The sequence below is a fragment of the Schistocerca serialis genome, chromosome 7, assembly GCF_023864345.2.
Source record: "Schistocerca serialis cubense isolate TAMUIC-IGC-003099 chromosome 7, iqSchSeri2.2, whole genome shotgun sequence".
Taxonomy (NCBI): domain Eukaryota; kingdom Metazoa; phylum Arthropoda; class Insecta; order Orthoptera; family Acrididae; genus Schistocerca; species Schistocerca serialis.
The window spans coordinates 323,952,284-323,964,598 of NC_064644.1; the positions used below are offsets into that span (position 1 = coordinate 323,952,284).

At 38.2% G+C, this 12,315-nt stretch overlaps 1 non-coding gene across 1 annotated transcript; it reads right to left on the reverse strand.

The window, feature by feature from the left end:
- Nucleotides 1-11,895: 11,895 nt before the first annotated feature.
- On the reverse strand, nucleotides 11,896-11,970 carry Trnas-cga (transfer RNA serine (anticodon CGA)). The gene has a single exon. It is a non-coding gene; the product is annotated as a tRNA-Ser (tRNA).
- Between the last annotated feature and the right edge of the window lie 345 nt (nucleotides 11,971-12,315).

The following is a 12,315-nucleotide window of genomic DNA, read 5'->3' on the forward strand; positions in this document are numbered from 1 at the left end:
ATTTTCAGCGTACATTTAATAACAGTCGATCTTATCAGCAGCAACAACATCAGCAACAACAAATAATCATGAATGAAACAGACAATAGGTGTCATCCATAGCGTAACACGTCAGTAAGAAATAACAGAACAGTTCATATAGTGGATATGCCACAACATTCTCCCGTAAATAATAACACGTACGATAGATTTTAACCAGATACAGCACAGATTGCATATTACAGTAACGCAAACATTACTTTTGACACGCAGAATTTTGTTCACGAGAATGTTATTTGAAACATGCTTTGTTGAATGCTCCACTTTTATCGCACCCAGATCTTACCAGAAATTTTTCCATTGCCACCGACAGTTCTAACACCGCTTTAGGCGTACACATTTTCCAGGAAATTGAAGAAGATGGTTCTACAGTAATTAAAAACATCGCATTTGCAAGCCGCATTTTGTCACCCGCTGAACGAAATTATTCTGTTACAGAACTTGAAACATTATGTGTTGTATGGGCTTTCACGAGATTTAGGCACTTTCTTTATGGCAGACATACCACTGTTTACACTGACCACAGAGCGATACAATTTTTACTTTCGGCCAAATTCACTCACGATAGATTAAGCAGATGGAAACTGTATTTACAGGAATTTAATTTTACGATTGTTCACATTCCCGGCACACAAAATGTTATAGCAGACGCACTATCGCGTTCTCTCGGCAACAATCAGCAAGACGTAGCAACCAACTTCTGCAAAGCAAATTTCAGTGTCATGTACATTCAACAAGTAGCATTTGAAAATTTTATTTCGTCGTCATTACAGGACATAGCAAAAGAGCAAAATAAAGACAACGTGTGGAAAGAAATTAAACACCTTTGGCAAGATAGGAATAATGTTACGATTAGAAACCATTACACTGTACGCAATGACATTCTGTTTCGCCGCTCTCATCCTGACAGCAACAATTGGTTATTATGCATTCCTGACGAACTGGTTAACAAACTAATTTGGTACACTCATTTAAGTTACGCACATTACGGAGCAAGAAAATGTTTTCTTATACTGAGACAGAACTGTTATTTTACCAACATGGAGAAACGTATACGACGAGTTTTAGCGTCTTGTAAAATTTGCCAGAAAGCTAAATCAGACACCACTTCACATATTCCTCCATTATATCCCATTATACCTGTTAAATTAAGACATATGGCCGCTGTAGATATTTTTGGTCCGATTCCCAGAACTAACAGAGGTTTTTGCTACATATTTGTCGCTGTTGAGCTTACTTCAAAATTTGTTACTTTCACTCCATTACGCAAAGCTACTGCTAAAACTGTTTCGAAAGCATTTGTAAAACATTTTCTATCTCATGTAGGGCATGTAATGAAAGTAATTTCTGACAATGGATCTCAATTTCGTAGTAGCGTATGGACACGCATGTTACGAGCCAGAAACGTTTCTCCGATCTATATATATCCAAGTACCACGCTTCTTCGAACCCTTGTGAAAGATTAATGAAAGAAATTGGTAAACTGTGCCGAATATACTGCCACAAAAGACATATTGATTGGGACACACACATATTCTCATTCCAAGATGTAATTAATTCCATTCCAAATGAATCCACTATGCTATCTCCGTCTGTTATACTGAAAAATGCTGAACCACCTAACAAAATTAAAGAATTAATAACATTTCCTACATCTCGTCGATTACGACACCACGAAATAATTGACATTGCGCTGAACAACATCAAACGTGCCGCAGAGCGCCGGAGAAGACAGCAAAAACAGGTTTGTACACGCCGTGACTTTCACGTTGGACAGAAGATACTAGTACGTACACACTATTTATCCAGCAAATTAAAAGGTAAGTGCAGTAAATTTGAACTTCTATACGCAGGTCCATATCGGATTCGCAGCATCCCTCACCCCAATGTTGTACATGTCGAAACTTTGAGAACTAGAAAATCGAAAGGCAATCACCATATATCAAACATTAAACCGTTTATTGAGTGAAACCACTGTATGATTCAACACACTATGATGCCATTTACTAACGCAATTATTTCACCTGACTAATTACTGATGATTATCGTATTTTTTCTTGGCAAGTGCCCGGCAAGGTAAGGTTAGCAGGTCGCTTTTCTTGTCGTTACACTTCAGACCGTGCACATTTTCCATTTTTTGTGTGTATGATTGTACTCGAGTTTTGTTTGTATGCACTGTGAAATAGTTAAGATATAACACACACCAGTTGATTTTGACATTCTTTTTGCCCAATGACATCTCAAGATCGTGACTGTTTTACATTTTTGCTGCTGCATCGTATTATTCTGTGTACATTTTTGCATCTGAACACTGTCAATGTCTTTGACATATTACGTTTTCTGTCATGTTATGCTGTATGCTTAAGTATGTTACCATAAACCAGTCATTATTTGGTGGGTATATGATTTAAATGCAGGACATTAATCTTTGTTCATCAATTTCAGAAAGAAATGATGTATGTAAGAAATAAATTCAACAGAAATGGGAATTTCACCTACGGAATAAACGAAAGGAGATGCGATAACTTTATGAGGAAGAGTAAATGGATCAGGATTAACAAGCATTAACAAGAATATACTATACTCATCATAGAATAGCAGTCTTAACTAATTTTTTCTTTCAGAATACAAAGTGATTGATGCAGGCTGTCAGACTGAACTACACATCTTAGTTTTAGTGATGAAATATGCTAGAGATAAGGAATAGTTGTATAATGAGTAATGAAGTGAAGTTTTTCTTTACAGGTGATGATAATAATGAAGTTATGATAATATGGATAATGAAGTGGTGGATAATGAAGTTTTTTCTTTGCAGATGAGGATAATGTTGAAGTTATGTATTTATGCTACGTAGTTATTTAAGTATTTGTTGCAGTTTGCTTTGACAGCAGGTGTTACATTGCATAGTAGGATGACAGAAAGTTTTGGAAAGGACAGCTATGGAACACATTTTATACACATTTCACTACCTGTTAATTCGAAGTTCACTACTTTTCAGCATAGTGTGCGTTTCTTCTTTCAGGTCAATAATCCGTTTTTGTATTTTTTCCAGGAGAAGCTTTTCATGATACTTACTAAACCTGTTAGTTATTATACCTGTCCTAGTACTTGCATTTTTTATTTTTTACCCATTTGTGTTTATCACTTATAAATGTGATCACATATACTGCCTTGTTACATAACCTTGCTACAGCTGACTCATGCTGAATGACGTTATCTATCCTCATTTGCAGCAATAGGTCAAAAACAAATAGTGTTATGCCTCAGCAATTAATTAACGATCCCAACGCAATGCGTTGCTAACAAAAAAAAAATGTATTACCAGTCCCAAGTAGTGATACCAGTTTGAGAAAATTCTGAATAATACTGATTAGCTCTGAATAGTATGTCACTTGAGTAATGACTTCTTAATGAGACAAAAAAATGTATAAATTTAAAATAACGCTTTGTCACTAGCTAATAACTGCCACTGTTTATTGTAATGAGACTACTTATAATGCCCATGATTATTAATGCTATGACTGTAATTTACTGATTTTAATAATGACTTTGTAATGATCTGAATACTACTGAATGAGAAACACTGTTTATTGTAATGAGACTACTTATAATGCCCACGATTATTAATGCTATGACTAATTAACTGATTTTTAATAATGACTTCGTAATGATCTGAATAATATTGAATGATGAACTATGTTTTATTATATTCAATACTTGCTGGCCACTGAGTGCCAATAATTAATGTCACTCCACGAATTGTTATTAATTATGCCATTGATTAGCTCTTGTTTCCAATGTTGATACTTTGTAACCAGAAAGGAATGTGACTGTTTAATAATGCTTTGTAATTAGGAGAAGACTAATGATTCTTACTTTTGGAATGACAAATGATTAATTAACGACAAATGATTAATTAACTGTAATTAGACAAATGATTAATTAACGACAAATGATTAATTAACTGTAATTAGGAAAAGGCTAATGATTATTATTGGAATGACAAATGATTAATTAACTGTAATTAGGAGAAGGTTAATGATTCTTAATTATACTCTGTAACTGAAAAGAATGCGATTATTTCATAATACTTTGTAACCAGGAAAAGAAGGCTACTGATTCTATGTAAAACAATTAATGAACATTTTTCTGTAATACTACATACTTGGTACAGAAATGTTCAATAACTAGGCTATGAATGCCACAAACTACTCATGAAGACTGTAATTGTCAATATTATGTGACTTGATGTCCTTCACCTCATAAGCTGACTACCCTGAATTACTGCAATGTCCATTTGTCCTGTTTATCCTAGTGATCATGGAGCACTATCTTTGGTTTTGCACTAATTCTACGTGGGTGTGCCTTGTAAGAGCGTGGTGTTGACACGACATGCTGTCCACCACCGTGAGCGATGAAGACATTATTATGGTCCCACTGTTTGGTGTACGTAATGTACTGCCAAAATGAAAACATGGAACATTACTACGACAGTTCAGTGTCTTGGCTACACTGATAAATTCTGATGGGAAAAGAACTTCAAGTTGTGTCACTTGGTGTTGTACTACTGTGGAAAGATATGGACTTTCAGAACAGCTATGTGCAATCTAAAGTGCTACAACCATGATGCAATCCTTCCCTTTCCTATCCTAATTCTTGTCACATAGTGAAAATCATCTTTTGGTAACATCATTTATGTTCATGGCTATACATTTTTTCAATTCGCTAAACTCCAGTGCGAGTACACTTATGTCGCTGGTCGACATGATTTTTTTGCTATTATGTTTATTTATTGCCAAAATGCTAAAGACATTTTTTTGATTTGTTCTGAAGTACAGTATATGTGCACTTTTGTCTTTTATATTGTATATACATTTTTTATTTTCTGAACTACAGTGCATGAGCACTTCTGTTAGGTGTTAATATGTTTTCTACTGAACTTCAGTCCCTGTACACTTTTCTCATTTTTCAATATGATTTCTACTATTCTGTATATTCAATACTTTAATGCGAATGCACTTATGTCATTTGTTACTAATTGTACATACATTTCATCAATTACTGATATGTTCTCAACTGCAGTGCATGTGCACTCATGTCACTTGTCAACATAATATTTTGCCAGTCTGTTTATTTGTTCTGAATATGCTAAAGAATTTTTTTTTTCAGTGCCTGTGCACTTTGTTATCTGTCAAATAATTTGTATATACATTTTTCTGATTTGCTACTATGTTTTGTACTCACATTTTGTCTTTGTCTGATATATTTTGTACTTAGTGCGTGTGCACAACATTTAAATATTCTGTAAGTTGTAGAATTTTGTTAATTAAAGAAAAATTTTGCCGCGCTTGGCAAGTCCAAATGACTCACCATCGCTGCCAAATTTTTGCCCCCCCAGTGGAGGGTTATGAAACACGTATGTAACATAGCAGCGATGGCGAGGCATTGTAGCATCTGTGACCAGAGAGTATGCGCTTGACCGCGCGAGTGTTGCGAGCGGTTCTCAGTCTGTCATTCAGTCGTTGCGAGTCTGTAGCTCTGTCTAGTTGAGGGCAGTACTCTGTCAGTAGTCGTCGCGTGCAGTACGCTAGCAGTCGTCATGCAGAGCGGTCGGTCAGTGGTAGCAGTCCAGTGGGATTGCGTGATGTGGTCTGGCGACAACACTGGTCAAGCTACTGAATGAGGTATACTGTTAATTAAGATAATCATCGGATAATGTAGAGTTTAACTATTGTAACTAATTTTCAACAAGTGCCCCCAATAATAACTTTGTTTCAAAAGCAATTTTACATAAAATTTTCATTTTTTATTGAAGGAACTATTTCGTTCCACTTCCCTTAAACAAAAGTTTCAGTTTTCAATTAGATTACAAAAAAAAAAAAGGAATATTATTATTTGCAATGCAGTTCCTCCAAGCGGTGCGCAACAACAAGAGCAGAAATTTGACTAGGTGTTGCAATGAGGTAAGAATTTAATTTTGATTTTTGCACAGGGCCAAAGACCGATATTTCGGTTTAATTGAATTTTCTTATCACTGAATGGACTTTAATTTTGGGTGAAGAATTTATATTTGAGTCAGATTGCGAATTTCACATTTTGTTGCCATTGTCAGTACATTTCATTGTGGGCAGGTTACGCTTAGAGCAGTGTCCATTAGCATTCATAATTAAATATTGTCGTGTTTCTTTCTTTCAAATTTTTGTGGGGAGGTTACACTCGGCTCCCATTTGTATTAAGTATTGTCTTTTTTCTTTTAAATTACGGTGGGGAGGTTACAAGCTACGCTGCTTTTACTTTCAAAAATTGTCTCATTCAGCCTCATAAGACTACATCGACCTTCGTCTAGACGTTTACACCAGAGAAGAATTTGAGGTGGTCGCCAGAAATCAAACACAGGACCTACGACTCCAGCAGTCAATAACGTAAACCTCAGGGCCTCGCACTAAGTTCGTTGTATTTGCCGTCACATCAGCTTTTGCCGCTGTGAAATTAGCGGACCAGCGAAGTTCTATAAGATGCAGAATAAATCGTGTGTCATAACTAATGGTGTACAGATACTTAGGCGGACGAGGAAACAGGAAGTATAGTAATCATTCTACAGGACTGGAACAAAACGCCGGCATTATCATCTGAAACTGAAACGGTAGGCGATAAATCAGTATACACGACTGCGGAATGTTGCGACATCAGGCACATTGCCAGCAATACATCGTAAACAGTCAAGGCGAGATACAGGGGTTGGACAAATGTATGGAAACGCTGCGAGATATGCATGTTTGAACATAAATGCAGATTTTAGCCAAGCCTGCAGGTTAACGCTACTGTATTTGACCACGAACGGAACTTGTGAAATATTCTCAACACTTTGCAAGCCTACATCGTTATGGGATTTTGGAGCCTAAGGACCATTGTGTACCCTTGATGACTGCACAACACAAAGGATTACGCCTCGCTCGGGCCCGTTAACACCAACATTGGACTGTTGATGACTGGGAACATGTTGTCTGATCGGACGAGTCTCGTTTCAAATTGTATCGACCGGATGGACGTGTACGGGTATGGAGACAACCTCATGAATCTATGGACCCTAAATGTCAGCAGGGGACTGTTGAAGCTGGTGGAAGCTTTGTAATACTGTTGGTACTTGTGCAGTTGCAGTGATAAGGGACCACTGATACGTCTAGATACTACTCTGACAGTGACATGTACGTAAGCATCCTGCATCCATTCATGTCCGTAGACCATTCCGACGGACGTAGGCTATTCCAGCAGGACAATGCGACATCCCACACATCCAGAATTGCTAGAGAGTGGCTCCAGGAACACTCTTCTGAGTTTATACACTTCCGCTGGCCACGAAAGTCCGCAGACATGAACATTATTGAGCACATCTGGGATGCCTTGCAAGGTGCTGTTCAGAAGAGATCTCCACCTCCTCGTACTCTTACGGATTTATGGAGAGACCTGCAGAATTCATGGTGTCAGGTTCCCTCCAGCACTACTTCAGATTTTAGTCCATGCCACGTCGTGTTACGGCACTTCTGCGTGCCCGCAGGGGCCCTACACGATATTGTGCCGGTGTACCTGTTCTGTGACTCTTTAGTGTATAAACTTACTAATTTTTTCAACATACGGGTGTGACTTAGTAAGTCTAACCATCACATTTTACACTAATAATAGTAGAAACTCCTCCACAGAATACAAGAAGTTGTCAAGGAGAAACTTCCAATTTCTTTTCGTATTTCACTTTGCTGTCTGTCAGTCATTTTGTATCCCTGGGTAAGTGATTAAAATTTTTAGTTGCTGGATTGTGCACCCCTTTTGTGGTAAAGACTACCTTAATGTGGTGTAATTAATGTCATTTATTCTTGTGGTATTGTAATTATGTACAGCATTGTTCCTTTTGAACTGTAGCGAATTATTTACAACTTTGTGAGGGAATAAGTATACTGTGGAGCAGTAATCAGAATACCCAACTCCTCTAACAACTGTCTACAAGATGATCGTGGGTGAGCACCGCATATTGTTTTTACTGCATGTTTTTGAACAACGATGAGTTTCTTTCTTAAAAATCAGCTACTCCAGAAGATTAATCCATACTACATTATTGAATGAAAATATGCAAAGTATGTCTACCTATTGATTTGTGTTTCCCCAAAATCTGAAATGCTTCTAAGTGTAAATATGGCTGAACTAAGTTGTTTCAGTAATTCCAAAACGAGCTTTTTCCAGTTTAAATTCTCATCAATATGGACACCTAAGAATTTTGAAGTTTTCACATTATTTATTGCTTCCTCACCACGTGTTACACTTGTCACTGGCGTAGAGCCTCTAGATGTGTAGAACTGAAAAGGTGTATTTTTAAAATTGAGGGTGAGACCATTCATCAGAAACAGTCAATGATACTTTTAAGAACATTGTTTACCATTTCTTCTGTTTCTGCCTTTTTTTTTTGGACTGATTACAACACTAGTGTCGCTTGAGAAAAGAACTAATTTTGCTTGTTGTATATTAGATGAAATAGCGTTTACGTATTTGAGGAACAATGGTGGATCTATGATTGAGCCTTAGGGAATCACATATGTGATTTATTCCCGGACTGTATTTGTTGAATTCTAAGCACAACTTTCTGCATTCTTCTGCTTAGATCTGACAGAAGTTGGTTGTCTATACTATCAGTCTCATAAAACTTCAATTTATCTTGGAGAATACTGTGAATCACACATTCAAATGTCCCACACAGGTTGCAGAAAATACCTACTGGCGCCATTTTATTATTTAATGCTTGTAAAATTTGTTGAGTGAACACGTAAATAGCATTCCAAGTAGAGAAAATCTTCTGAAACCCAAACTGTGATTTGCTGTGGGTAATATTGCTGCTAAGGTGAGTTGCTATTCTAGAAAGCATCGCTTTCTCAAAAATTTTGGAAAATGATGTCAGCAATGAAACAGATTGGTAGTTACTATCATCTCTCTTACTGCCTTTCTTAAAGAGGGATTTAACAACGGTGTATTTCAGTTTCTCTGGAAAAATGCTTTGTTGTAGTAATGCATTACGTACGCGTATTTCAGATAAGACTGGGCCTGTTATATGGAAACAGGTCTTTAGTACTGTACTGGAAACACTCCCAAAACCATATGAGCTTGGAAAGAATGTATAATTTTCTTAATTTCAAAAAAAGTTTTTGAAACATTCATATGATTAAATTTTATGAGACTACTTTTTCAACACACTTCTGTGATTTTGGTCTTTAGATGTCTGCCCCTATTCTGTTTACCCTGTTTAAAAATTTTTGTTACGTACGTTTGCTACCTGTGACTCATCATTTACAGCTCTTCCATTCAATTCAGTAGTGATGTTATCCTGTTCTGTAGCTGGTCGCCCCATCTCCCATTTCACTACATTCCATGTAGCCTTAAGTCTGTCATTGAAACTACTGATTTCTGACAGTATGTGCATGTTCCTTGATTCTTTAAAATATAATGTTCCTCAGTAATTCTGAGTATATTTTATAGTCTGCAACTACTACAGGTTTCTATAGATTCAAACAACAGATCAAGGCGAATTCAGATTGCAATATGTTCGCAACCATCCATACCATAACGCCTCACACACTCTTCTGAAGAGTGGCAGTACGCTTTTTTTAACTGATACCAATTTTCGTCTTAAGTACGCATTGGTGTGATGGAAATTTGATATCGATGTAGATGAAACGTTGAGCTCCAACCATCAATCCTATAAACAGAATGGGATCTAATGTTCTGCCTAACGCTGCATTTTTAAGTGATTCCTCACTTACTTTTTACATAAGACTTCTAATATTTCTATCAGTTTTCTGTCCACTACTCACCAGGCGTACTACCCATCAAGAATATATCGGGCAACTTGACCACCCTGATATAAGACTCCATTGCACTGGTGGTACTCACAGATCATCAACTGGCACTCTAAAGTATTGGATGCTCGAGTACTGAGGATGCTAATAATGATGACGGTAGCTGTAGCTTGGGAAGCATTCTGCTACAGATGGAGCGTATTTTACTGTACATTTTCGTGACAGTTTGGTAACATCTTGATACAATGTACTTTGATGTAACATGTATGTGGTAAAATGTTATTGGTCACCATTAATCAGTTTCCTGCTTAATATAAATTCCTAAAAGTCTAAACTTAACTTCACCCGAAACATTTCGTATTTATCAGTACACTTCAGAAGAGGAAGAAGTATCTGCTCTGAATTTCTAGCGTGTTATTCACATGTGACATTCTTACACAGTAAACCACTGAGCAGAGGACTAGTATTTCGATGCTGTCGCCCTACAGGTACTAACCTGCCGCTGAAGTCATGGACTGTGAGGCTGGTCCCGGCGGAGGTTCGAGTCCTCCCTCGGGCATGGGTGTGTATGTTTGTCCTTAGGATAATTTAGGTTAAGTAGTGTGTAAGCTTAGGGACTGATGACCTTAGCAGTTAAGTCCCATAAGATTTCACACATACATTACTAATCTGCACGGTTCTACGCTTACAATCCCTAACGTCTTCAATGACGTCATAATTGAAGATGGCTACCTGGAGATACGGGTTAAGTCCAAAGTAGTATTTGCAGTTTCCGTAGCGCTGCAGTCGTCTGCCGCCCATCTCTCATCCTCATTGTACAGGTTTACTAACCATTAAGGAGACCCACCACTTCTGCTCCATATTCCATAGCGGAAAGTTGATCATCATGATGAAGCATCATCAGAGATCTAGCACCTCCAGGTAGAAGAAACTAACCACAAACTGGATTGTAAGTATTAAATCAGTCTTCTCTCTCTTCTCTTCCACTTTTTCCTTTCTTCAGAGGCTAAAGCCTGTTTCCTTCAGTGTCGCACAGTCAACCTTGATGTTGTCACGCCATCTTTCCCTTAGAAAGCCAATCTTTCTTTTACAAGCTGCTGATTTATTTCTTACGATTTTCACAATATTTCACTCATGTTTTATCTTATGTACCCCTGGATCACAGGGTCCCGAGTTCGATTCCAGGCCGGATCGACGATTTTATCCGCCCGGGGCTGGATATTTGTCATTTCCTCATCATTTAATCATCATTCGGGAAAATGACGAGACTGGACATAGTAAGTATTCGGAATTTATACGGGCTCTAATAACCATGTCTTTAAGTGCCCCACAAACCAAACAGTATCATCGTCTTATATACCCACTCATTAAGAGAGTCCACTTTAGATCCTATTCTAAAGCTTTCACTTCTCTCTGTATCTCTCAATGTTTTCCCTGTAATCCTTCGCAAAAAAAGTCTTTCTCTTTTTGATGTATCTGGTCTTGTCTCAGCTGTGTATCTCTTTGTTGGTCTAGCTGTTGTTTTGTGTAGTCTGCCTTTCGGTCTTTTCCTGTATGGCTGTTTTCCCATATACTATCATGTAAACATCCTGGCACTTTGTTTGCTTTCGATACTTGTTCTCTAATTTCCTTCTCAACATTTCCACTGTTGCCAGAATGAGATTTTCACTCTGCAGCGGAGTGTGCGCTGATATGAAACTTCCTGGCAGATTAAAACTGTGTGCCCGACCGAGACTCGAGCTCGGGACCTTTGCCTTTCGCGGGCAAGTGCTCTACCAACTGAACTACCGAAGCACGACTCACGGCCGGTACTCACAGCTTTACTTCTGCCAGTACCTCGTCTCCTACCTTCCAAACTTTACAGAAGCTCTCCTGCGAACCATGCAGAACTAGCACTCCTGAAAGAAAGGATATTGCGGAGACATAGCGTAGCCACAGCCTGGGGGATGTTTCAAGAATGAGATTTTCACTCTGCAGCGGAGTGTGCGCTGATATGAAACTTCCTGGCAGATTAAAACTGTGTGCCCGACCGAGACTCGAACTCGGGACCTTTGCCTTTCGCGGACAAGTGCTCTACCAACTGAGCTATCGAAGCACGACTCACGCCCGGTACTCCCAGCTTTACTTCCGCCAGTACCTCGTCTCCTACCTTCCAAACTTTACAGAAGCTCTCCTGCGAACCTTGCAGAACTTAAACCTAACTAACCTAAGGACATCACACACATTCATGCCCGAGGCAGAATTCGAACCTGCGACCGTAGCGGTCACGTGGTTCCAGACTGTAGCGCCTAGAACCGCTCGGCCACTCCGGCCGGCAGTTACACCATCATTTACCTGTATCCTGATCTGTGATCTCTTTGTTCTCTAGTGTTTTTTTGGCTTTATACAACACAGTTAAATATTTAATCCATGATTCATAATTAACGTCTTCCACTTTCAAA